Raw genomic sequence first — 5,033 nt, forward strand, 5'->3', positions numbered from 1 at the left:
AACATAAAATTTATAAGAGGAAAAAAAGATGAATAGAAAACAATTTTTTTATTTTATTTTATTTTTTGTGAACACACTGTACAGAGGGGTTACAATTGCATGGGCAGGTTAATGCGTACATTTCTTATCAAGCATTGCAGCCTCCTCCTTTGTTTACCCTTCACATCCCTTCCCAGCCTCCCCCCCCACCCCCCCACCCAATCCTTCCCGCCTCCCCCTCCTGCACCAACATTGTAAAGCTCGTAGAAAACAATTTTTTAAGTTAAAAATTTAAAAAAGTACAAAAAAGAGTTCTTTGATTTTTTTTGGGGGGGGGAGGATGGGAAGATCCTCTATCTCCCTTGTGTCCATAACCAGTCTCTTGGTAGAGTCTCTGGTTTACTTGTGGTGTTTGGTTTTCCTGTGGCTTGATTGGTTTTTTAAGTCAGTTTGTTTAAGCTTGCAGAAAAATGCTCTGCTTTGCTAAGAATTTTATGATCCTTCTCTCAGTCTAGTTCAGTGGGAGGAAGTTCTGCTTTGAGTATCACAAAAGAGGGAGATGGCTGTTTCCTCTAGTTTGGAGATGCTGTGATGAGGCTAGGTTCTGGGTAGAGTTGAGGCCTTTAGCAAACAGGAGATTTTCCCTGAAGGGCTAGCTCCAGAGATACTCACAGAGCCCAGCCTGAAGCCATTCTCAGGGTTTACGTTTATTGAATTTCAATTGATTGTCTAGGCTGCTGTAGGGAGGGGAAGCCTCTGGCTCTGTTTACCCAGTGAAGAAAGCCCCTCATTCAGGGGCAGGGCTTTCCCTGCCTGGGCTGGGTGAATTTCCCCTGGGTGGAGGTGAGTCTGGCAGTTCAGGTCATGTTCCTGTAACCTGCTAAATGAGTCTTTTGTTTTCTTCCAAGTTCTCAGTTGGAGCTAGCTGCTCAGCGGGCCTTTGTCAGTATCAAAGCGGAGATCTCTGTTGGGGATGAGGGGTAGCCTTCCCTCCTCTCCTCCCTGAGAAGGAGTGAGGATGTCAAGGTTCTACTCATGCTGGAATGTTGGATCCTGGGTCATCTCTGGTCTGCAATCTGCAGGATGAAGATATCTGCTCCTTGTCAGATCTTGCTGGTGTTGAGTAGAATCCACCCTGCTGCATCTGACACCTTTGTCCTGGAGTCTCTGTGTTGTAGGTATTGTGGCTACTGCTACAGCGCCAGCAACCAAGGATGCTGCCACCACTGATACTGGCAAGTGCTCAGATCTGTCTCCTTGCCTGGATTTTCCGTCTTGGGCCAAACTCTCTGTATTGTAATGGCACACTTGGTGTGATTTTTCTGACCTAGGACTGTTCACTGGAAGACTAAAACTGCTTTGTATGCAAGACCTTTAGCCTCCAGCTTCTCTTCTGTCATTTTCTGTTATTATTGTCTTGATAATCAACTTACTTATTGCCAATTATTTTATAAGAAGCTCTATTTCATGAAATCCAAGATGTACTCATATCATCTACTACTTACTTTAACATGTTGTGGGTATAATAATTGAAGACAATTTTTGCTTCTTATATCATATTTATCCAAATGAAACTAATCTGTTTCATCAATTACCTTTCTCAAGGCTTTCATTTACTAACTTCCTTTGGTCATGGGACTTGAACTCCGGCTTGGGTGCTGTCCCTCAGTCTTCAGCTCAAGGACAGTGCTCTACCACTTGAGTCACAGCACCACTTTCAGTTTTCTGGTGGTTAATTGGAGATAAGAGTCCTACGGAGTTTCCTGAATGGGCTGGCTTTGAACCCTGATCCTCAGATCTCAGCCTCCTGAGTAGCTAGGATTACAGGTGTGAATCACTGGCACCTGTATTCCTTACTGAGTTTTTAAAAATTACATATTTAGTTAACTCTTTGAAAACATTTGATCTCAAAATGACATTTTTAAAGATGTAAAGTAGCTATCCTTAGACAAACTGGTTGTAAATGGATATTTTCCTTTGGTTTTAAAGCAGGGAGAACAGGAGAATCACATGTAGACTGAGATTGCATGAAGAGTCCAAACTTAACAAATTTGAGGGATCTCAGACCATTTCTTTTGGTGTTTTCAAAATGCAGCTAATTGTATCACTTTACATATCACTCTTGTAACTTTCTTCAGGTAATATTTGAAGGAAAGCAACTTCTAGTTAGAAACACTCATACATTGGCCTTTTAGTGGGTAAAGAATACAATAATAATAATAAAAAAAGAATTGAGCAATAGCTAGGAGCCAGTGGCTCAAACCCATAATCCTAGTTACTTAGGAGGCTGAGATTTGAGGATGGTGGTTCCCAGCTAGCTAGGGCAAAAAACTCCGTGAGACTCTTATCTCCAATAAAACACTGAAAAACCCGGGAGTGGTGCTGTGGCTCAAGAAGTAGAGTGCTTGCCTTGAGCTGAAGAACAGAGGGACAGAGCCTAGGCTCAGAGTTCAAGCACTGTGACCGACAAAAAAAAGAATTGAGTAACATAAATTAGATTTTCATTGAATTAAATATCTAACCAAAGCCAGGAAAATTTAAATGTAGGTGATACTCTTATTCTTTGTCCCAAAGGAAACCACAATGGGAAAAATATGTTTGTAGAGTAAATTGCACATTATCTATCTGAAAGATGTCTATAAGAGAATATCTGAACACACACTCTTTAATTGTTTTACCAAAGGAATCCTGGGGGGGGAAGAAGGCAAATATGAATTTGGATGGGTTAGTATTGGCAAGAAGTGGCAAAATAGGAGAAGAAAAATAAGAAAACTGTAAAACACAAGCCAATATTCTTACCTTTGGATGTTCTCACAGCCAGTTAGAGAATTCTACCTCCTATCCCCTTGGTTGGTGGAATCTACCAGTATATTGCCAGTAGATTTCCGGATCAAAGTATCCAAGTCTGGTTGGTCCATGAGCCGTTCACCACCTGTTAGAGCTGGAGTGTGGCTTCTGCTTCTGGGAGCTTCCAGATCCACCCCTACCAGCCCAAACAACCTAGGGCTCAAGCCTCACCGCGTGCATCAAGCTGTCACCAGACATGGCAAGCAGCGTGTCTGAGCTGCCCAGCTCCTGCGCATGGTTTGGCCCCTCTAAGGGAAGATGGGGCTCAGGGTCCTGTTCTGGAACGGGAAGGATACTCACAGAATGCCCTGGGGCATGGAGTAGTGAGCATCATAGGAAGGAGAACTGGGCCTTGAGCATGAGGGAATATATGTGGTTCTGAAATACTGCAGGGCTTTGCCCGTGTCTGGGTGCACGTTAAACAACACCAAAATGGGGCAGATCCTGAGCAGCAGACCCAACAAGCATGGATGGTATCCATAGTCTATTCCTGCTATTCCAGTCCCTCTCCAGGTTGAGGTGTCTCACCTGCCACACATTGACTTCTTTTCTTTTCCTCCTCAAACAGATTGGGATGATTTTCATTTAATGATTGTGTGACTTAATATATTGGCTGTTTGGTCTGTCTATCTGTCTGTCTGCCTCTGAGTCTGTCTGTCTGTCTCTCTTCCCCCCTTTTTTTCTCCGGGTTTCTGTTGAGCCTTTGCCATCATTGGCACTGTTCACTGTGGCATCCACAGACCATCGTGAGAAAAGACATCACTTGCTTTTTCTTTAAAGGATTTAAATACAGGATTGACGTTTATCGGAGTTGGGTGGCAAAAGAAAAGGGAATTAAAAATTAATTTGTTTTCAATATGCAAAGCATTTGTGTGTGTGTGTGTGTGTGTGTGTGTGTGTGTGTGTGTGTGTGTGTGTGTGTGTGTGTGTATGAGCCCTGGAAGTCAGGGCCCCAAGCTCCCTCTCTTGGCTTTGTAATACACATGTGGCATTTTAGCATTTGACAAATACCTCCTGTCCCATATTTTTACTTTTACATTAGAGATGGAGTCTCATAGACTTTTCTGTCCAGGTTAATTTTGAACTGTAATCCTCAGATTCAAGCCTTCTAAGGGAGCCACTGGTATCTGGCTCACAAAAAATTATGTGTCTAATATTGAAATTCATAATGAATTTAATAGATTTCCATAAGAATGTGAAAATTTAATACACAATACCCAAGGTTTTAGTCCATATTTTAAGAGTAAAACTTTTTCTTTATTGAGATTAAATAATTACATAAATTTCACAGTATTGTGGCATAGTGATACTTAGCTAAAGTCACTAACACATTTTAACCTTCAAAATGCATCTTGTCATTGTCTTGATCTACAAAGCTTATGAACTTTACAGACTTTAACAATAAAACTGTACATTTCTTTCCTTTTGCTCAGTATCAGCTGTTTCCTCTTTCTCTCTCATTCTCTCCCTCTCATCATCACTTTTGAGTTGCTTAGTTCACTTTCATCAATGATCAGTGCCTCTGACGTGCCCCTCTGCTGTATTTTTTCACCCATTTCATACAGTTCTTTGCCCTCCTCCTGGCTTCCCTCAGATGTGCATGGCTATGCAGCGTATATGGGGTCAAGAACATAGAGTGATCTAGAAATCATATGAAAAGTAAGAAGAGGTCCTTTGTTTCTTGGGTCTTGTTTACTTTGTCATATCTCAATGTAAAACATGTTTATGACATGTAATTTAGTCCAATCAAATGGAGATTGAACATCACTGGATCTTAAAATATAAGCAGAAAATGAAGCAGTGGAAGAAAGGACACAGTATCTTTTAACAGCATAGCTAACGAGATCTCTAAAAATCGAGTATGGCTATTTTTATCTTTTCTCTTCTTTCATTTCTGTTTGGAAGTCCTTAGAGATTTGGTCCAATAAAATGCACAAGTTGGCTAATTGTGAGCTCTGGGCATTGATTTTCCTAAGGTCATATGGAAGTCGGTGATAAGTCCATCCTTTCCCACCTTCACTTGAACATCTCCTGGACAGTTGTGGTCCTCTGGGACAGAGGCTGGCACTGGCCATCTCGTGGTCTGTCATTCCTGAGGATGGAGGCTGAGCTTTACTTATGTTCCAGGCTTGAAGAGATCCTTGGTTCTTTACCCCTTGGTTGTGTCTAAAGACAGACTCAGCTCTACCCAGTAAGTACTGTTGCAT

General features: G+C 41.7%; 1 non-coding gene across 1 annotated transcript; it reads right to left on the reverse strand.

Annotated features, from left to right (window-relative positions):
• Positions 1-3,508: 3,508 nt before the first annotated feature.
• LOC138814345 (small nucleolar RNA SNORD35) lies at positions 3,509-3,594 on the reverse strand. The gene has a single exon (XR_011367935.1). It is a non-coding gene; the product is annotated as a small nucleolar RNA SNORD35 (small nucleolar RNA).
• Between the last annotated feature and the right edge of the window lie 1,439 nt (positions 3,595-5,033).

The sequence above is a fragment of the Dipodomys merriami genome, unplaced genomic scaffold (genome assembly GCF_024711535.1).
Source record: "Dipodomys merriami isolate MVZ:Mamm:240054 unplaced genomic scaffold, mDipMer1.0.p SCAF_6, whole genome shotgun sequence".
Classification (NCBI taxonomy): Eukaryota; Metazoa; Chordata; class Mammalia; order Rodentia; family Heteromyidae; genus Dipodomys; species Dipodomys merriami.